The 21689-nt window shown below is 48.9% G+C and overlaps 1 long non-coding RNA gene across 1 annotated transcript in view; it reads right to left on the reverse strand.

Annotated features, from left to right (window-relative positions):
* Positions 1-2572: 2572 nt before the first annotated feature.
* LOC142855583 (uncharacterized) overlaps positions 2573-21689 on the reverse strand; it is a 76170-nt gene continuing 57053 nt past the window's right edge. The window contains exons 2-3 of the long non-coding RNA XR_012911528.1: positions 9449-9517; positions 2573-2661 (exon numbers count right to left, since the gene is read on the reverse strand). This is a non-coding gene — a long non-coding RNA (uncharacterized LOC142855583). The remainder of the gene's footprint in view (positions 2662-9448; positions 9518-21689) is intronic.

Genomic DNA, 21689 nt, shown 5'->3' on the forward strand with positions numbered 1-21689 from the left:
TAGCCTGAGACCATCCTCACAGACACAACCACATATTCTTTATTCTGAGACAGTGTTATGGTTAAACAGCGCAGGTCCCCAAGTGGCAACAGTGGACAGCTGGCCACGAAGGCCAGTCCCAGGCAGGGACTGGTGTCGTGTGGTATGCATGTCTCAGTGTGTGTAGTGTGTCCTGTGGTTTGTGTGTCTCAGTGTGTGTAGTGTGTCATGTGGTGTGTGTGTCTCAGTGTGTGTAGTGTGTCCTGTGGTGTGTGTGTCTCAGTGTGTGTAGTGTGTGGTGTGGTGTGTGTGTCTCAGGGTGTGTAGTGTGTTGTGTCCTGTGGTGTGTATGTCTCAGGGTGTGTAGTGTGTGGTGTGTGTCTCAGTGTGTGTAGTGTGTGGTGTGGTGTGGTATTGTGTGGTGTGTGTGATGTGTATGTGTGCCTATGTGTGTGCCTTAGTAGCGAGAGAACAACTTGCAGGAATTTATTCTCGCCTGCCGTTTGGATCCTGGAAGCTCACGTAGTCTGACTTGGTAGCAAATGCCAATTTGATAGCATCTTGCTCCCGTAGTCCAGGGTGGCATTAAATTCTCTCCACTGCCTGCTGCCTCTGCCTTCCACATGCTGGAATTCCAGGTGTGCCCCACCAGATAGTGCTGAGAGTTTTGTGCTTGCTAGGTGAGCCTGCTACCAACGGAGACTCAGTAACAGACACACCATTATTTTCTTTTCTTCTCCCTCTCTCTTTCCTTTTCTTGGTGGTCCCACGTAGGCCGGGATGACCTTGAACTCCTGACCTTCCTCACTTACTTTCAAGCCACCATTTCTAGTATTTGGGGCCATGCTAGCAAGAATCCACAGTGGACAGTGGTGTGTTTGCCCAGGTGAGCATATTGATACATTCATGACAATAGTGCTTTTAGTTCATGGACAACTAAAGAAGCCTATATGTTGGGGGCAAACACCAGAAAGATGGCTGCTGAGGGGCAGGGGCATAGGTCATCTTGAAGGCCACAAAGTCCACACAACAGGAAGTAGCTGATTACTGGAAGCCCAAGAATGCAGTCCAATCTGGAAACTGGAGACCACAACTTCCAGGGGTCCTTGAAGATCCCAAGAGAGAGACTCCCACCCACCCAGAGCTCCTAGCATCTGGGGCTTGTTTTAATTTTTGTTTGTTTTGGTTTGACCATTACATAGAGTTTCTCTACGTAACCCAGACTCACTTCAAACTGAGAATAGGCCTCAGACTCTTGGGCGCTGGAATTGGAGGCACCTGCCACCACACCCTACTGTACCTCAGGCTATATGTGTCCCCACGTAGGGCCTGAAGGTGGCAAGAAACACATTCACGTCCTGCTGGGAGACTCAGTTCTCTGCCCTGTGGCAAACTGAGAAGATTTTGTAATTTGGTGGGAAAAAAAAAGGCCAGGGCTGAGGGTGGAATGGGCGGGGAGAGGATTGGATTTTCCTGGCCTTGACTCTTGCTTTCAGAGAAATCACTTTACCTTTTTTAATTGCCTGGTTTTGGGCTGGAGAGATGGCTCAGTGGTTAAGAGCACTGGCTACTCTTCCAAAGGTCCTGAGTTCAATTCACAGCAACCACATGGTGGCTCACAACCATCTGTAATGAGATCTGGTGCCCTCTTCTGGCTCACAGGCATACATGCAAGAAGAACACTGTATAGGTAATAAGTAAATAAGCCTTTTTAAAATAAATAAATAAATAAATAAATAGCCTGGTTTTCTACACCTCTTTCAGTTACTAAGTAGCTGTGCATATTCTGGGAGAATTCAGTGGGATGGTCTTCACACACGCAGCCCTCCTCAGCCCTGCTGTTTCTTTTCAAGATGGAGACACACTGGAATGCCCAGACTGTCTCAGACTTCCAGGCTCAAGAAATCATCCTGCCTCAGCCTCCCTAGTAAGTGTTTTTACAGAGGTATGCCACTACGCCTGGCTCAGTAAACGGGCCTTCAAGAGATCCAAAGCACTTTAATTGGTATGTATATTTGGTATGTACTAGGTGCTAAAACATTCTTAGCTGGGGCCCAGGTGGGAGGGGGAGCACCCATCCCGAGGGTGCTCCAGCTGCTCACTCTCCAGTTTGGACCTGTCACAAAGTGAAGAGAAGCAGACCCGAAGTAACTGACTTCTAGGTCTTTGGATAGGGTCTCTCTTTAGCAAATTGATTTGAGGCAGCGTCTCACTATGTAGCTCTGTAGACCAGGGTGTCCTGGAACTCACTATGTAGGCCACCCTCGCCTGGGACTCATAGAGATCTGCCTGCCTCCGCCTCCCAAGTGCTGGGATTAGAGGCGTGAGCCGCAATAGCTGGTTTCTGTGGTGCTGGGAATGGAACGGGGGACTTTGTGTAGGAATCAAACGGGGGACTTTGTGTAGGAATCAAACAGAGGACTCTGTGAATGCTAGGCAAACACTCAACCCACTGAGACACATTTTCAGCCCCTACATTTTGATATTTTTTAAAAGAAAATTGCATTTATTTCTTTCTTAGGGAGACTTACCATAGCATACACACAGAGGTCTTGGGGATCAAACTCAGGTCACCAAGCTTGGCAGCACGTGTCTTTTTCCTCTGAGCCATCTTACTGGCCCCTGCATCTTGAATGCTATAACTCTGAGTTTTGGCATTTCCTTTCTGGGGTTTGCCTTTATCTGAAATAGACATGTGTTCATTTTATGAGCTTGTAATCTCAGCATTTGGGAGAAAAAAGGCAGAAAGGTCAAGCATATGCATTTGGGCCTAGCCTGGGCTACATAAAGAGACCCTGGGGGGGGGGGGACCAGACCTGGTGACACAGACCTGTAGTCCCAGCTACATATGGGGGCGGGGAAACAAGAAGGTCATATGTTCAAGTCCAGTCTGGACAATTTAACAAGATCGTGTCCTAAATTAAAAGTAAAGGGAGCATGGTGGTTCATAACTGTAATCCCAACACTTGGGAAGCAGAGACAGGCAGATCTCTGTGAGTCCCAGGCGAGGGTGGCCTACATAGTGAGTTCCAGGACACCCTGGTCTACAGAGCTACATAGTGAGACGCTGCCTCAAATCAATTTGCTAAAGAGAGACCCTATCCAAAGACCTAGAAGTCCAGTTACATCGGGTCTGCTTCTCTTCACTTTGTGACAGGTCCAAACTGGAGAGTGAGCAGCTGGAGCACCCTCGGGATGGGTGCTCCCCCTCCCCGTGGGATGCGGGGATTCACTTTAAAATGCATGCATCTTGGTTCCATAGCACTGCTCCTCAGCTAGGCAAGGAGCCTCTGTCCTTGAAGTTGTACAAGCTGGTGCAAAGGATGAGGCAGCCTCCCAGTGGGGTTTTTTTCTTTCTCCCCACGCCGTGTTTATCCACCCAGGCAAGTATTTTAAGCACTGTTTCTATTCTGCTATTCTGAGCCCATTACTCTGCAGGGTGATTAAAATTTCTCTTGGCCAGAGAAGAGAAGACAGTATGTTTGTTGCCTCCTTCCAGAGCTGTTGCTTTTCCCAAGCAGCCTTCAAAGGAGAAGATGTAAACACAAAATCCACACTTGCTGCACAGCGGGAGTCTGGAGAGTGCTGCGCCCTTCACCTTGGCCTGGACTCCAAGCAGCTGGGACAGGATGGGGGGGAGGCAAGATGCTGGAGGCTCCCCAGTTCCCTGCCTCTTCCTTCTTGCCTGTGTGCGCTAATCCTCTCCGTCCCCATCCATCCACAGGCATGACAACCTGTGGTTTCTGCTGGTTTGACTCCTACTTGGGATTGTTTTTGAGACAGGGTCTCACTCCATAGACTAGGCTGGCCTCACAGTGACCCACCTTGTCTCTGGCTCTCACGAGCTGAGATTAAAGGTCAGAGGAGGGAAGAGCTTCCTTCCTTCTACGTGAGAGTCTGGAAGACAGGTGAACTAGAGGAAACAAGTCTAACTGTGGGAGGGGAGGGGAGAAAGCAGCAGGCAGCAGGAGGACACAGACTGAGCAAGACCAGCTGTGGTTGTAAACAGGACCAGCTCAGAGAGGTCAGGAGCCCCAGGGAGAACCACACAGCAGATAGCAGACCCAAAAGAGAAAAGAATCCTGGAGCTGTAGTGTGCACCTGTAATCCCACACCAAGGATACTGAGACTTCCAGGCCAGCCTGGGCTACATAGCAAGACTGTATTGGGGAGAAAAGAAAAGAAAAAAAAAATCTAGGTAAGTAACCAACCAACCCAATAAATGAAATCACTTAAATGAGTGTGGACAGAGGGAACAAAATGGAAAAGTCCAGCTTTGATTTCTTATCTTTACAGCCCACGGCCAGAGGGCAAGAGGTTTAACCTCCTAGGTGTTCTGTTCTTATCAGCCAAATCGGAACTTGGTCCCACCCCCTGGGCCTCGGGGGAGGGAGACTCTGCTGGAACTTCGCTGAGTACCCAGCTTCCTCCTTCCTTCCTGATTGATTCCCTTTGATGAAATCTATTTCACTTTCCCAGTTCACTTAGCAAGCTGCCTCCTCTTTTTTTCTCCTTTCTCTTTTACAGAGGAGAAACCCAAGTCCTCCTTCCTGGTCCCCCAGACAGGAGCTGGAAGCCCTGTCGGGTGACTAAGGCAGCTGAGCAGACCCAGTGCCCCCAGCGACTCCCTAACTGTTTTGATGAAAACCTAGACTCCAGACTCTCCTTATTGCCCATTCCTGGCTACTTCTAGCCCAGGAGGTTTCTCTGATCCCTCCTCCACCTCTCAAGCTGGCTGGAGTGTTTTGAAGCGAGCAGCTGATCATTCCCTCTAAGATCCTGGGGACATTAGCATCCCTCTGGCCTATCTCCCAGACAGACAGCCAAGGAGATTAAAGAAAGGGGGCGTGTGAGACTCACAAGCCAAAGATTCCTGTGTCCCGCCCTGGGCCCTGGAGGAAAGCCTATTGTTCTAGAGATAAAGTTACTACTGGATAAAGGCTTCTTGAGGAACTTTCTCTTCAGAATCAAGGACTTCTTGGAGTCAATAGCACCTGCAAGTCCAGACACGTCCCAAGGGCTTAAACAGCCCTTTCTGCAGCCAACTGAGCACTGAGATAACTCCCCTAGGGGCTTTGGCTCCTAGATCTGCCCCATGCTGGCGCCATGATGGTTTCTTTTTGCGTCACTCATCTTGAAAGCAAGCAAGACTCTATGGGTAGGTATGTGCACGTCACCTTGCACATGTGGAGGTCAAAGGGCAACTAGAGGAAGTTGGTTCTCGCCTTCCACCTTGTGGGTACCAGGATACTAAACTTAAGTCATCAGTCTTGGCAGCAGGGCACCAGGCCATCTTGCCACCCCCTCCCTATTTTTGTTCTGATTTGAGACAAGGTCTTATGTAGCCCAAGCTGACCTGGAACCTGATACACAGGCAAGGATAGGAACAACCATGAACTGAGAGCTCCCATTTATGTTCTGAAGGCTACTGAGACTGGGCAGCCTCTGCTGCATCTTCTGCGAAGGATCCATTAACAAAAATCTTCTGCCCGGTTTTTAATTGGGTCATTTGTCTTCTGCTGACTGACTTCAAAGACTGCTGTAATATTCTAGACCCACGTCCCCGGTCAGACAAATGATTTACAAATCACACACGCAGAGGGCACACACACGTACCATTTCCTGATTATTTTTCCTTTCTCTTAACAGAGTCTCTCAGAGAAGATGATTTTTAGATCTTTATCTTCTAAGTCATTTAATTTTGTTTCTTGGTATATGATTTTTGTGTCCTAACCTAGCCTAAGCTCACAAAGACAGCTTACGTTGTTTTCTGCTCAGGTTTAGCGTGTGATTGCTGTTATGTTTAGCCATAGCTCAAGTCGTTCCGATTAGATTTACAAGTCAGACAGACATTCACATCTGTACAGTTCATTAGCTATAATCTTACATATTTATCCCAAAAGAGAATTATCTCCACAGGAGAAAAAAACATTGCCTTTGCAACCACAGCACTGAAGAGGCTGAAGCAGGGGGATTGCCTAGAGCTTGAGGTCAGCTTCAGTCATATGTGAGTTCCAAGCCAGCAATGCCTACAGAGTCACTCTGTCTTTTTTTATCTTTTTTTTTTTTTTTTTTTTTTTTTGGTTTTTCGAGACAGGGTTTCTCTGTGGTTTTGGAGCCTGTCCTGGAACTAGCTCTTGTAGACCAGGCTGGGCTCGAACTCACAGAGATCCGCCTGCCTCTGCCTCCCAAGTGCTGGGATTAAAGGCGTGCGCCACCACCGCCCGGCAGAGTCACTCTGTCTTAAAACCAACCAAACAACCACCCTTATGCCTCATATGCAGGCAGGATTTGGTCTCCAACACCCCAAAACCTGATGGTGGAGCATGCCTGTAATCTAAGCACTTGAGAAGCTGAGGCAGGGGGATCAGAAGTTCAAGGTACGAGCTTGTCACCTCAGCCCCAGAGAAGTGAAGGTGGGAAGATAACCTAGAGTTCAAGACTAACCTGGGATCTTTAGTTCAAAAAGAAGAAAACACATGTTGAGGGAAAATGAGCCCCCCCCCCCCAAGGATGGGAACAGAGAGACAGAGAGCTACTGAATTCATGGAAGTGGGGGACCATGGTGGCTCCGTCAAATGGTAGGAAGTGGAAGAGTGACAAGTGACATTTATTTGTTCTTGAGGTTGTTCTAATGTTCGTAATGCTGTTCCTGCCACCATGCCCCTGCTCAGCCAGGGCCAGGCTCTGCTATCCAGATGACTCTGTGGAGCAGCCCAGCCACCCTCAAAGGTCAAACAAGGGAACAAAGGCTTCATCTTCCGCTGTACAGCTCTGAGAACTGACGCATTCTCTCAGGAAACCAGGTTGCACCCCGCCAAGGTGGCAACAGAAATCATTCTTGATGTTGGCCCCAGCTCCCAGGAATCCATTTACCCCAAAACCCTTCCCCCTCCCCACAAACCTCCTGCCTCAGCCTTCCCATGCTGAGACCACACAGGCCTAAAGCCGCAGGGCTTGGCAAACTGCTTCTCTGGGGAGGCACCTTGATACTGGGGTTTTCTGGCCACCTTTTAGAGTTCCCTCAGCTTTGTCAGTGTGTGACTGTGATCCCCACCTCCGTGTTCCTGGGGTCTCCTGCATGTCTCTGGGCGTCTTCTCGTTTGTTAGATTATTTGTTCACTATTTACTTACTACTTAACCTCACACACCCATACACACACAGGACAGGGTTTCTCTCTGTAGCTCTAACTGTCCGGGAACTAAATTTGTAGAGGGTAACCTCGAACTCAGAGATATGCCTACCTCTGCCTCCCAAGTGCTGGGATTAAAGGCTTGCGCCAACACCCCCGGCTGTATTATTTATTTTGAGAGAGAGAGAACACACTATCACTATGGTTTGCTTATGGTGGTCAGAAAGCAAATTGGGGGAGTCAGTTCTCTCCTTCTACCACGTGAGTCCCAAGGACCAAACTCAGGCTTGGTGACAAGCTCTTTTACCTGCTGAATCATCTTGCTTACCCTCCTGTTCTTATAAAGGGACTAGTCATTACATATGAGCTCGTGCAAAGGCACTGACTTCCTCTTCACCCAACAATATCTACCACGTTCCTATTTCCAACTAAGGTCATTCTCAGAGTTCACGTTCCAACACACACGTATTCTACCCAGTACAGACTATATTTTCCTCTGACATGAAATAATGCAGTTCAAAGTGGGCTAAAGTACCTGAGGATGAGGTGGGGAGGAAACACCACTGGCCTAGGAACTATGAAGATTGAAGTTCAAATTTTGGTTCTGTTGCTGACTTGCTGTGTGTTGTTGTTCAATTTACTTCCCAACTCCATGTTTTAGCATCCGTTAAATGGATCGTTCTTGTCTTTTCTTTAATTTAGACAGGATAGCCTTGTACTCTTCCTACCTTGACCTCCCAAACCCTGGGATTATAGATGTGAAATGTATGTAGCACTGGGGATCAAACTCACGTGCTTGGAATAGGTACACGCTGAATAGGCAGCCTATCCTGTACTGACTGAGATACATTCCTAACCCTGATCTGAGATTGCTTCCTTTGCTCAGGCTAGCCTCAAACTTGCTTCAATGCTAGCCTTGAAACTCCAATTCTCCTCCCTCCGCTTCCTAGGTGCTGGGGCCCACAGGCGTGCCCTACCACACCTGGCTTTCAAAATCACCATTTCTGCTGATAACTAAGCTGCCTTGCATAAAATTCCTCATTGACTTTCATTATTCTCCCCCAAACATATCAGATTTCACAAGGCAATCTGTCTGGTCCAAACCCAGCCAAATTCCATTCCCCTGGTGTCTGACCCTCTCCCCGAGGTAATATCTATTCATGCTTTAGAATGTAGCTTAGTTGTCACTTCCTTCAGGAAGTTCACCTTTACCATTCTTCCTTTGTAGGTCAGTTCTCCCCGTACTCCAAGGCTAAGCCTGTCATCACAGACTAGAGCTCAGGGCAAGCCTGTTGTTTGTCCCCTCCAAATGTCAGGGACTTGCACAGGGTTTCGTGTATGCATACGTCAACTACACAACCACACATCCAAGAAGGAAATCCAGAATCAGAATCCCATTCAAGAATGGGAACTGGGAAGCCTACACATTCTTCCCCAAATCTTCAACAGACGTCACTAATGGATCACCGACACTCCCAGTTGTTCTTCAGCACCGGGTGCTGGTGGGTCTAAGAATTGATCCAAGCCTCCCCAGACAAGAGTTGTGTTTTCTGGTGTAACCTGTCAAATATCCCTGTTTTGAAAGCCAGGAAAACAAACCTTAGAAATGCCGCTTGCGAGTCCTCCTGACAGCCAGGACAGTGCTCAGTTCTGAAGCCCAGCCCCTCACACTGTGCGTCCAACCTATGCCCAGGATGTCTAAGGAATGGCCATCCTTGCAACACAAGGCCAGGTGATTCTTGGAAGGCCCAAATCACAAAGTCTATGTTGCTGAGCCTCAGGGTCTCCCCCAGAGACCCAAACACTTCCTTTCTTTTCTTGTTTCCTTTTTTTTTTTTCTCCTCACTCCCTTTCCTATAATCCAGGTTATGCTTCAAACTAAGTAGCCAAGGATAGCCTTGATCTCCTGGTCCTCTTTTCCTGGTCTCAAATGCTGGAATCACAGGTGAGTGTCACCAACCACTTCTAGCTAATACTTCTTTTCTAAATTGCCCAGAGGCAACCTTGGATCTCTCTTGCCAGAGCTTCCTATCACTTCCAGAGACAACCAGCTCACAGTTCTCAACCCAAGAGGTGAGAGGCGGAAACTCACCTTTCCCGTTTTACAAATTAATGTTTTATCTGACAATAACTTCCTTCTTCTTTTTAGTTGTTGGCTTTTTAGTTGCTGACTTACCTGAAACTCCTTCTGTAGACCAAGCTGACCTTGAATTTGTAGCAATTCTCCTGCCTTTTGCCTCCTGGCATGAGCCACTACACTCAACTTACTGTCCCCACCCCCACCCCCACCTTTAGACAGGGTCTCACTGTGTAGCCCTGGCTGTCTTGGAACTCACTTTGTAGACCAGACTGACTCCTCTGCCTCCCAAGGGATGGGATTAAAGATGTGCACCACCGTGCCTGTCCTAAAAGAAAAAAAAAGTTTTTAAGAGACATGATTTATATTACCCAGGCTGATTCAGACCCCCAGAGTCAAACAATCTTCTTCTTTTTTGTCTATTTGCTTGCTTGCTTGCTTGTTTTTTTGAGACAGGGTTTTTCTGTGTAACAGCTCTGACTCTCCTGGAACTCTCTTTGCAAACAAGGCTGACCTGGAACTCACAGAGATCCTCCTGCCTCTGCCTGCCGAGTGCTGGGATTAAAGGTGTTCACCAATATTTTTAATACAATCTTTCCCCTCTTTGTACCAGGACTTGAACTCAGGGCCTAATACATGCCAGACAAGTGTTCCCCAGGTCTAAAAATCAAAAGAAAATAAAAACAAACAAATAACAAAAAAACAGGTTCTCACCAAGTATTTCATGTTGTCTGTGACCTCTGCATTTTCCCTCCTTACGTTCCACAGTAACTTTTTACAGAAAAACTGCACAATCAGCACAGAAAGCCCTTGAGCTTCTGTGCCCAGGGTCTCCCTAACATCAGACAAATCACTAAGAAGCCAGTCAGGGCTTGGTGGCTCACATCTGTAATGGGAAAAGTCCAGAGGCTAAAGCAGAAAGATTGCTGAAAATCCAGTCAGCCTGAGCAACAGTGAGATCCAAAGGCAGCATCCTGCCTATATGGTGTGCCCTAAACCTCAGCAGAGACAGTGAGACCCCCAGGAGTGGGGGTCATCCTGGTCTGTGTAGAAAAACAGTGTCAAGGGGAAAAAAAACAAACCCCAACATTGTCACACCCTTTCCTTCGCCAAAGCCCCAGAATTTATGTGCGTGTGCGTCACCATCTCTCTGTTCCCTGGGCCCAGCCTGGCATGGAACTCTTGTCCTTTCCGTGAGCACTCTGGGGGAGGGGTTCTCCCTCTCTGGCTACCCCTGGTCCCTGCTCAGCCAGGATCCACCCCTCTGCTTCCTCTTTAAAGATTGTGATTTCGGGAGAGAATGGGGCCTCATTTAGCTATTTCTAGGCTGGTGGGCGAGCGCCCATTACTCTCTCCCTTTCTGTCTGAAAGCCTGAATTCACCATCAGAATGGCCGCTGGCACTTCCTTGAAAATCTGGCAGGGACTTTTACAGTATGCTTTCCCCAGGCCCCTCACCCCAAACTTCGTTTGTTCTTTTATGACTAAGGATATATATCTCCTGCTGGCTTTAGAACTTTATGGGCTGATTTCCCTTTGAATTTCAGGCCAAGGTCAGGGGTACTCTTTGAGCTGTGATGTCACAGTGTGCTGCCTTGGTTACCGCCATGACATCATCAGACTAACAGGGGTGGGGGCAGAGAAAGAGAGATCTGTCTTTTGTTGTCTTTTCATCTATAGGTTTGCCTTCTTTGGAACTGTGGAGAGGTTAAAAGGGAAGACAGGTTCCTCTAAAACGTGTCACTGGCCGTACAATCAGACCACAATCAAAGGCTATTAATCTGTTCGTTTTACTTTATTTATCTAACCATGGTGGCGGGGGATGGGTGCTCAAGCGTGCCACGGGTGGGAGTCAGAAGACAACTACAGACTGCAGTCCCCTCCTTCCACTATGCGGGTCCTAGAGACCAAGCTCAGGTCTGGCAGGCTTAGCAGCAAGCACTCGTTGGCCCCCAAGGGCTATTTATTTACTTCTGAAGTGGCAGGGAGGGGGGTAAATGAATCCATAACAACAAGAACAAGGTATGTGCTAAGAGACAGACACACAGACACACAGACCACCCTCTGCCTCCCTACCCCCCACCCCACACCCTCGGCTCCATCAGCCATTAGATGGGGTGGATTTCACGAGGTGTCTCCTGGTCTTTAATCTAATCTAATCTGTCTCTCCCAGGGCATAAAAGCAAAAGTAAAGAGAGCCGTTAGGAGCCAGGAATGCTGGGTTTAAGGGGCTCTTTAATAAAAGGCGGGAAGGAACAAACCGGGAATACATCTTGGAAAATGTTCAGCTGTCCCTGCCTGGCTCCCACCCCCGCACGTAGGGTCAGGAGAAGGGAGCAGGGGGAAAAAATGTGTTTTTATTGTGAACATGTGTCAAGAAGACTCCATCCTAGGAGCCTGGTACCCACAACAAGTATATTTGTGGAGTAATTAATGTAAGATCAGAGACGTTGGTTTCAACAAAAGGCCGCTGTCGGGACCGGGTATGTGATGTGGGGTGAGGCTTCCGTGTGGCAATGTGGTGTGCACTGTGTCTATTATAATTAAGTGTTTTGTCATCCAAGGGCAAAACCAGTAAGGGTGACTCCCAGACGGGACTGAACCCAAAACATTGTTCCCAAATGTTTCGTCTTGGCAACTCTTTTAAGGAAGTTCAGAGCAGGAGGAATGTCAAGACATCTCTAATTAGACCTTGGAGAAAGGGGCTGGAAGACTACTGGGGCCGGTGTTTTATTTCGTCTCCCCAGGGGTCCCCATGTCACTCCCTGTCCTGGTCGTCCTAAGCCAGCTCTCTACTGCAGGTTTTGTTTGCTTCTCTGGGAAATCCCCTTGCAAAGCCAAGTCTCCTCCGGGAAGTGACTGTAGCCACTTTAGAGACACACACAAAGATGTTATCCAAACCCCCTAGAGCCATGGCCCAGCTTAGAACTCAGTGGGCTCATTTTCCAGGGGCTCCGATGGAAAGCGGGAGTTGAATGCAGTTTATGGCCCCAGATTCCCAGCCGTCTAGGATGTCTGTAATGCAAGGAAATTCATCCAAAGGGGGAATCGAAATGGGCTCTTCCAACCTCGCTCGGTTTGTTGTTGTTGTTTGTTGTGTGTGTGTGTGTGTGTGTGTGTTGGGGTGTGCACTCCCAAAAGTCTGCAGTTAAAAATGGCTTCCCTTTGTCTCTATGTTTGCGGGGGTCTTCTGCCCATTTGTGAGCATGTGTGCATGGGTCCGGGGAGGGTGTCAGTGAGCTCCTGAGTGTGGATTTTCCAGAGTTCCTATGCACAGGGCACTCAGTGTAGCAGAGTACTTGAAAATATGCTGTGTTCATTTTACTTTATAGTTTTTCCAACCAGTAGCCTCTCCGTCAAGTCCTTAGCTCATCACCCAAGGACAGTCTGGAGTTCACAGGGTGAAATAAGACAGCTGGAACCTCAGAAAGGAAGAAGAGGGCAGGTGGTCGAGAGTGGATAGGAGATCAGGGTTTCATTTTGTAGCCTGAGCTGGTCCTGAACTCACTCTATAGCCAAAGCTGGTCTCAGACTCACAGCCATCCCCCTGCTTCTGCCTCCTGAGTGCTGGATTATAGGCATGTATCACCTTGCCCAGCCAAGAATCATCTGACCTCTACGGAACTGCACTACAAGGCTCTGACTTAAGAGTCTTAGCATTGGGTGGGATCCATCCTACTGTTGGGGGTTTTCTGCCTCGCTGACCCCTCCCCTTCTCCATGCTGACTGTCAAAAACAGATGTGCCCCAGTTTGTAAATGCTGGCCAGCTGGAGAGGATGCATTAAGCATCCACACAGCTTCTTCCAAACACCAAAGCTAAGGAGGCCTCCGGGACGAAGACTGGGGGTCTCTCGGGCACATCATGTGACCTGCTTGCTTTCACACACTTCCTCTGTCTTCTCCTGCCCCCAAGCCCCCATCCCCAAGATGTTAAAGAAAATACAGATGTTGGGTGTAGTGGTATACCTTTGGAACCCCAGCAGCACTCAAGAGGTGAAGGCAGGATGAACAGGAGGAGTCCAGAGTCATCCTACATAGAAAACTCTGCCTAAAAATGCCAAAAGTATGCTGCCAAGGTAATTCAGTGGGTGAATTATCTTGTGCCAAGCGCAGGATGACCCCCAGATCCCCCGTAAGTTGTCTTCTTTGTGCTCTGACACACACTCATGTATGCAGTCTGAAGGGCTCACATGCATGTGCACTACACACACACACACACACACATCAATGCATTTTTTCAAACATTTCTAAAGCTAAATCAACACCATTAACCTAATTAACACCACTGTTAATCAATTAATGTGATACAGAAGGTTTTGGTGGTTATACAATGTGATGCTCACAAATGTTCTCAGTAAGCCTGAGTGTGGTCTCTCACACCTGTAATCCCAGCACTTGGAAGACTGAGGCAGTAGGATTGTTATAAGATACCCTGAGCTACAAAGTGGGACCCTACATTTGAAAAACAAACAAACAGCCGGGGATGGTGGCGCAGGCCTTTAATCCCAGCACTCGGGAGGCGGAGGCAGGCGGATCTCTGTGAGTTCAAGACCAGCCTGGTCTACAGAGCTAGTTCCAGGACAGGCTCCAAAGCCACAAAGAAACCCTGTCTCGAAAAACAAAACAAAAAACAAACAAACAGAAAACACCGAGCCAGGTGGTGGTGTTGCACACCTTTAATCCCAGCACTCAGGAGGCAGAGGCCGGTGGATCAGAGTTCGAGGCCAGCCTGGTCTATCTACAGAGTGAGTTCCAGGTCAGCCAGGGCTACACAGAGAAACCCTGTCTCCAAACGTAAACAAAGGCGGAGTCACACAAAGACACACTCTCTCCTGTTTGTTTGGTAGTTGGTTTTGTTGTGAAACAATCTCAAGTAGCCCAGGCTACAGTCTCTATGAATCAGGGAATGACCGTGAACTTCTCATCTCCCCCACCCCTTGTTCCCACATCCCTAGTGTTGGCCCTGGCACACACCCCTTCTTACCAATGGTTTTCAACCAGGGATTATGGCCGGCCTTCGGAGCTTTTAAGCAAGATGTCTGGAGACACTTTGAGTTGTCACAATCAGGGTATGATGACTGGGTGCAAGCCAAGGTACCACAACATTCTATGCTACACAGGAAAGTCCCTGCTACAAAGAATGATTTGACCCAAATATCCACAACACTGAAGTTGAGAATCCCCATGAGATCACCGCCCCCCTACCCCACCCCATTCAGCTATGGTGCCCTTTGAAGCCAGGTTTTAAAATATGTGTATGTAGGTTTCTGGGTGTGCTTGTGCCTCTGCTGTCTGTGGAGGTCACAGGACAACTTTTGGAGGGTTAGTCTCTCTCCTTTCACTGTGTTGGTCCTGGGGGCTTGATCCCAAGTCAGCAGGCTTAGCAGGAAGACACCTTTACCCGCTAAGCTAACTCACAGGCCCTGAAGCAAGAGTTTTCATGTTTCCTGCAGACTTATGCCCCCCAAAGCAAAGTTTGCCTGAACCAGACTTCAAAGTTGAAAGCTCGAATCGTCCTTGCCCTAAGAAGTTTATGAACCTCTGCTTTTATGGCTGAGGTGGAGGCAGGGAAGACAGTCGGAGGAATTGGAATGGGGACAAGGAAGAAAGGAAACCAACAAAGAAAGGTCAATCCTACCCATTCCTTAATCTCCTCCTCTGATGAAGTCAAGTCCTCAGCCAGCCACATGTGTTTCTTTGGCAAGCGGGGGAAGGAAATGACTGTAAAGCTCTTGTGAGCAGAGCCACGCTGAGGCACACAGACATAAACAGATGACCACATGAGTCCAAACACACGGTCCTCACCACTCTGGACACACACGCACAGGCGCTCAGACATATACCACCTCATCAGCCACAGGTTCAGTAGGTCAAAGCTGGACGAGGGAGGAGAGAAAGACCCGTAGCATCCTTACAGAGACCCCCCCTCTCCGGGTCCCACTACTGAGAATGGCTAACATGGGGCTGAGAATATGTCTTATCCTCCATGGTAGAGTGCTTTCCTAGCATCTACAAGGCCCTGGATCCAATCCGTAAAAACGCATAAGCCTGACTTTGTGGTGTACACTGCTTCCAGCACTCCGGAGGTCGAGACAGGAGGATCAGCCTCAGGCACATAGTGAGTCTGAGGCCAGCCTGGGCTAGGAGACCCTGAGAAAGATGAGGAAGGGAAGGGAGGGGAGAGGATAGAGAGGAGAGATGGGGAATGGAGAGGAGAAGAGGGGAGAAGAAAAGACAAAGATGACGAGCTTCAAGGAACCCAGCCAGGACCATGATGGAATTAGTCACTCACTATTTTATTCTTTGGGTTGGCAGTCAGGGTTCATCACCCTCAGCAGCCCTGGTCATTCTTTGTCATGGGGTGTCATGGTTTGATAGGGACTGCCCCTGCAGCCCACCAGGTTCCTGTGTTAAAGGACTAGACCCTGAGGAGCACTGTCAGGAGGTGGAAGCCTTGCTGGAGAAAGAAGCTCACCGCAGGTTTCACGCCCCAGAAAGAGTATCCTGCTCCATTCCTTCCGGTTGCTGCTTCCTGGTTGCTGTGAGGGTAGCAATTCCATTCCTTCATGTCAGCATGCCCTGTCCACCTACCCAAAGCCTACGTAGGGAGGAGGTGAGCCCACGAGCCAAGACAAAATGCTAAATTCTTCTCACCAGATGCAAGGCAGGCGTGCGATTTCAGCACCCAGAAGGTACAGGCTGGAGTGTCACCACGAGTTCAAGGCCGTTTTGGTTCCAGGCTAGCCAGGGCTACGTAGTTGTCTCGGGGAAAGCAGTAGTCAGGTGTGGTGGTCGTCCCAGCATTTAGGAGGAAGGGGCAGGCAGAGCTTTGTGAGGAAAAACTAATCATGGTAGCACACTTCTGTGACCTAAGCACCAGAAGACAGAGGCAGGAGGATCAGGAGTTCAATCCTGGGCTACTTCGCAAGTTCAAGGTCAGCCTGGGCTACCTAAGATCTGGTCTCAAAAGAACGCTTCCCTACAACAAATCTTGTGTTCTCTATTTTGGGGGATTTAAGTTTTTAGTTAGTCCTCCCTCCCTGTGTAGCCCGGGCTTTCTCGGAATTCAATTTGTATACCAGGCTGGCCTTCATCTCACAGAGATCCTCCTACTTCTGTGTCAAAATGCTGGGATTAAAGGTGTGCACCACCACTGCCTGGCTTTAAGTTACTTTTGCTGTTTTAAGATAGGGTATTACAATGTAGCCCAGGCTGGTCTCAAACATCATGGCAATCCTCCTGCTGCAGCCTCCCAAGTTCCACGATTACAAGGGTGTGCCAGCCCCTGATTATAATTGTTAACACCTTTTCCTTATCGCTGGTGTGAGTGAGATCACCCACTCCTCTAAGCGTGGACACATGAATGCCAAGGCGCACACGTGGAAATCAGAGAACAACCTAGGGCCAGTCCTCACCTTTCACCTGGCTTGAGGCAGAGCCTCTTGCTAGCCACTTTGTAGACCAGGGGTAGCTGGCCCGTGAGCTTTAGAAGACTCCACCGTCTCTGCCTCCTTTCCCACCACAAGAGCCTTGGGTACAGATGCAAGGATGACATCCAGCTGGACGTGGTTTCTAAGAACCTGAATTCAGGTCCTCATGCTTGCATAGAAATCACTTTACCACTGAGCCACCTCCCCAGACCCTTAATTTGTTTTAAGACATTCTGCCACAACAGTGAAAATTTGATGACCGCTTAGAGACCATCCCATGTGTCACAACATATCTTAGCTGCATTTTTGGATTTATATGATCTACTCACACCCCAACTCCTGACAGCTAAAATGTTCTGTATAAATTACCCAGTCTCCCCTATAGGCAGTGTGACTCATAAGTGCTGGGCTCGCAGAGACGCCTCACATGAAATGTTTGTTGATCAGAAGAGTGAGCCACTTCCATTCCGTGGACGTCAAGGTAGCTCGGCCTATCTATCCTCTTCAACATCCATACACGTCAGAAGAGCCAGGCATGGTGACACACACCTTTAATCCCAGCACTTGAGAGGCAGAGGCAGGTGGATCTCTGTGAGTTGGAACCCAGCCTGGTCTACGGAGCGAGTTCCAGGACAGTCAGGGATACCCAGAGAAATCCGGTCTCTAAAAACTAAAAAGAAGAAGAGGAGGAGAAAGAGAAAAGACACAAGGGCAGAGTAAATCACGTGCTACAACACAGGAGTGAGAACCTGAATGTTGCCTGCAGTGGCAGACAAAAGACCCCCTTCTCTCTCAAACACATCGGAAGTGAAATGACATGGAGGATGACCTCTGCCCTCCATGCATGCACTGTGGCTCACGTGGACACTCACATGCATACACATACACCATCCATATACACACACACATCACCTCAATGCAGGTGGGCCCTGGGTTCTTTCCTCGCGCAGGAATCTCAGTCTCTGAGGTTCAGGTCCCTCATAAGGTTCTGCTGCAGTGGGGGTTGGGAGCTCAGTGCCATAGATGACAGCCCGTGGAAGAAGTGTCCCCCGGGGAGCTGCTTGCACCACATGTACTCAACTGGCTGGATCCAGGGGAGGTAATGCAGTTTTTCCGGAGCCTGACAGGGTTTTAATTGTATTTCGAGGGTCCTGCCCCCCACATACCAGCTGAATCTGCTGCTGTGTTCACGATGGCTTTCACCTTTTCCCTCCCCTGTCTCTTTTGTGTCTGCAGCAGCTGGGGCTGGGGATGGGGCCATCAGGAATGAAAAGTACATCCTTTTCCACGCAGGAACTAGACAAGATCTGGAGTTTTCTTTATGTTGTAAACCTTCAGAAACTGCTTAATGTTGTAGGCAGTGGGGAAGAGGAGTTTCATCCTTTGAGCTGCAGACTTCCATGTCTACTATGTGCCCAAGGGATGCGGGCCTTCTCTCACAGCATCTTCAGCACATGAAGGTCTCAGCAAACACCATGTGGATGGCAAATGGGGGCGGGGTGGGGCATGATGCTAAAGTTTCAAGTCCTGTCTTTAAAGTACAGAAAGGGTACTTGATTATTCTGACTTTATGCAGTGTGAGTATGTGTATGTGTGCATGTGTGTGTGCAAATGTCATTCCTTGGGCACCATCCGCACACACAGTGTCTCTCCTTGGCCTGGAGCTCCCTAGGATCCAACTTTCCCGCCTCCCTAGGACTGGGATTGCAAGAACGTCCCACCATGCCCAGTTTTTTGCTGGGGTTCTGGGAATCAAACTCAGGTCTTCATGTTCGCCAGGCAAACACTTTGCTAACTGCAATACCTCTGCAGCCATGTTTTGTATTGGATTTGGTTTGGGTTTTAGACAGTGGTCTTATTACGTATCCCAGACCAGCCTCAAACTCTGAGAAGGACCTTGAACTTCCGGTCCTCCCGCCTCCACCTCTAGAGTACTGGGTTAACAGCTGTGCACCACCACACCCAGTTTTACCTGGTGCTGAGATCAAACCCAGTACTCCTGCTACACAAGCAGTCAACACCCCCAGTGATGTCCCCAACCCAGATTCCGTTCTTTATTCTGTAGCTCTGGGCTCAGGTCACAGCCTACTTGCTACATAATGAATCAATCCTGAAGCCTTTTTTTGTTGTTGTTTGTTTGTTTGTTTGTTTGTTGAGGCAGAGTTTTCCTGTCCTGGAACTTGCTCTGTAGACCAGGCTGGTCTTGAACCTAGAGATCCACCTGCCTCTGCCTCCTAAGTGCAGGGATTAAAGGAGTGCATCACCACTGCCCAAAGTTATGGAGACTTTCTAACCCCATATTTTTGTCAATAAAGTGAGGCTCACTATATCTACCTCTAGCTGGGCCTGGGTGGCACACACCTTTAAATACTAGCACTTGTGGGGGTGGGGCAGAAGCAGGTGGCCAGCCTGGTCTACAAAATGAGTTTCAGGACAGCCAGGATTGTTACACAGAGAAATGGTGTCTTGAAAAACCTATGTGTGTGTGTGTGTGTGTGTGTGTGTGTGTGTGTGTGTGTGTGTGTTTGTGTGGAGAGAGAGAGAGAGAGAGAGAGAGAGAGAGAGAGAGAGAGAGAGAGAGATCCTACCTCAAAATAAATAAAACAGTAAAATAAAAACTTTCCTTTTTGTTTTTTATTTTTTACATGACAAGGTTTCTCTGTAGCTTTGGTACCTGTCCTGGAACTAGCTCTTGTAGACTAGGCTGGCCTCCAACTCACAGAGATCCGCCTGCCTCTGCCTCCCAAGTGCTGGGATTACAGGCATGCACCACCACCACCCCACAAATAAAAACTTCCTTAGGGAATTTGGATTCCATTCTTGTGAGGTCGGGGGGGAAGGGGAATATATTAACCACACACAAAAGTCTAGGAAGATCTGAATAACTCGCCTCTAGTAGGAAATACCTTACAGGCACCAAGACTTTCTTGTCCTTTGAACAGATCCGAGGACCCACCTGCTGAGATGTGGAATACCCAGGAGGGAGTCAAAGGAATAGGTAGCCAGTGCCCATGTCCTGGTCTTAGTCAGCTTTCCAATGCTCAAGGCCCTCAAACTCTTTCATCAGACCAGCCAAAACTCCCTTCCAGCCCCCAAACAAAAGAGAGACAGTGGCAACTGGGAAATCCCACCTCTGATGCCAGGGAAAAGCAACCCCCTTCCCACTCCTTCCGGATAAATCACGCCCACCCCCGCCCTCAGTAGGTGTCCCCTCCCCGAAGAAGTACCATAAAAATATGACCAACAAACGCATTTGTCAAAGGGTGACATAATGTCAGGAAAATATATGTTCAATTTAGCAGGCAGAGGTGGCTGTCAGTTTGGAGGCCCTCCAGAGTTCAGGCATGCCCATAAAAGAACTTAACCAACCCAGTGACTCCCCTGGAGAAAGAGATCTCCTTCCAAATTTGCCTACCACCTGACATCCAAGAGCAGGAATTCCCCCGGGGAAGGAGAATCGGTTGATCCATGTCGGCAGGAGCCAAAGTTGGAATGGGGGAGGCGAGGAGGGGAGGCTTGGGGTTGGGCAAAGGCATCTCCTCCAGTGATTTAGGGCTGGGATCTTCCATAAGAAAGTCCCTCTGTTGCCCTGGGGTCCTGGGACTGTCTACCCAGAGACGGGCAAGCTTAGGAAACTCAACTCCCAGGGCCATGGTGGGAGGGAACAGGACAGGGCCCAGTTGCCGCTGTCTGGTAGGAGCGAAAGCACAGGCCCCAGACATGCGTGACCTCCGGTTCACTCGTCGCTGCTGATCAAAAGGATGTGGCTGGTCCACCCTGCCCAGGCCTCCTCAGGCCTGGAGGATTCAAAGCTACTGACTTCGTGGCTGGTGTGGCTTCCATTAACCCAGAGGTTGGTGCTGAGGACGCCACAAAAGAAGTTGAACATCCCCGTGGAATGAATCATGGGAATTCAATAGCTCCGGCCAGCGCAGTGACCTTTAAAGCAAGATAATATTACTTTAAACGAACATAGTGGGGAGCCATTAAGATAAACAGCAGCAGTTACAGCATCCTTCAACTCTGAGAGACAGTGGCTCCATTTCCTCGGCTCTCCTTCAGACCCAGTGAGACGGGAGTCTGTGGCCACTCCATTTGCTCCAGCTATCCAGCCCCGCCGCTTACTATGTTGGTCATTTTTCTTCATTTCTTCTTCCTTTCCTTCTTCTTTGGGACAAGATCAGGCTATGCAGCCCAAGCTAGCCTCAAACTCACAATTATCCTCCCTTACCCTCCTGAGTCCAGGACTATAGGCCTGTGCTAAAGACTTCCGTTCTTCCCTAAACAGTCACAGCCACAAGATACTGGAGTGAGGGCCTTGCTGAGGCTTTCTGGGAGTGTTTTCCACCGTGAAATTCTGAGACCCAAAGGATTATAGCATCAGACCAATAAAAAGATCACTGCTAGGGACAAACATAGCTATTGGTGACCTTCTCCGGTATCCCTTAGTACTTGGAAATACCACAGTGAGCTAAGAGAAGTGTGTGTGTGTGTGTGTGTGTGTGTGTGTGTGTGTGTGTGTGTGTGTGTGTGTGTGTCATTGCCTATATATTGCCTATAAGACAATTCTTTTTGAGGCAGGGTTTCTCTCTCTGAATCCCTGGCTATGTAGACCAGATTATCCTAAACTCAGAGACCCACCTCCTCTACCTCCTGAGTGCTGGGATTATAGGTGTGTACCACCACCGCCAGCTATTTTCTCTTCCTGTATAGATCAAGCTGGCCTGTATTTAGCTCCCAGTCTGCCTACTTCACCCCCTGTGCTGAGAGGCACACACAACCGTCACTGAAAGTCACATATGTCCGTAGACACAGGGTCTTCGGAGACGGGGACAGAATCCTTACTCTCAGATCTCAGATGACTCTCAGGCAGCCCCTGGGTTCAGCGAGAGGCCATTCCCCTCCGAAACACAAACCAGTTCCAGCCAGCACTGCAAGAAGAGTCACCAGACGAGGGTATTGGTTCAGCCCTGATGCTAGCACGCTCACACAGGCGCGCACGCCTGCACGCACTAATTTTGTGCTCAGCTGTCATAAAACTTAAGACATTTATATGAGGGTCAAAGATCA

Source organism: Microtus pennsylvanicus, chromosome 1 (assembly GCF_037038515.1).
Source record: "Microtus pennsylvanicus isolate mMicPen1 chromosome 1, mMicPen1.hap1, whole genome shotgun sequence".
In the NCBI taxonomy this organism is placed as follows: Eukaryota; Metazoa; Chordata; class Mammalia; order Rodentia; family Cricetidae; genus Microtus; species Microtus pennsylvanicus.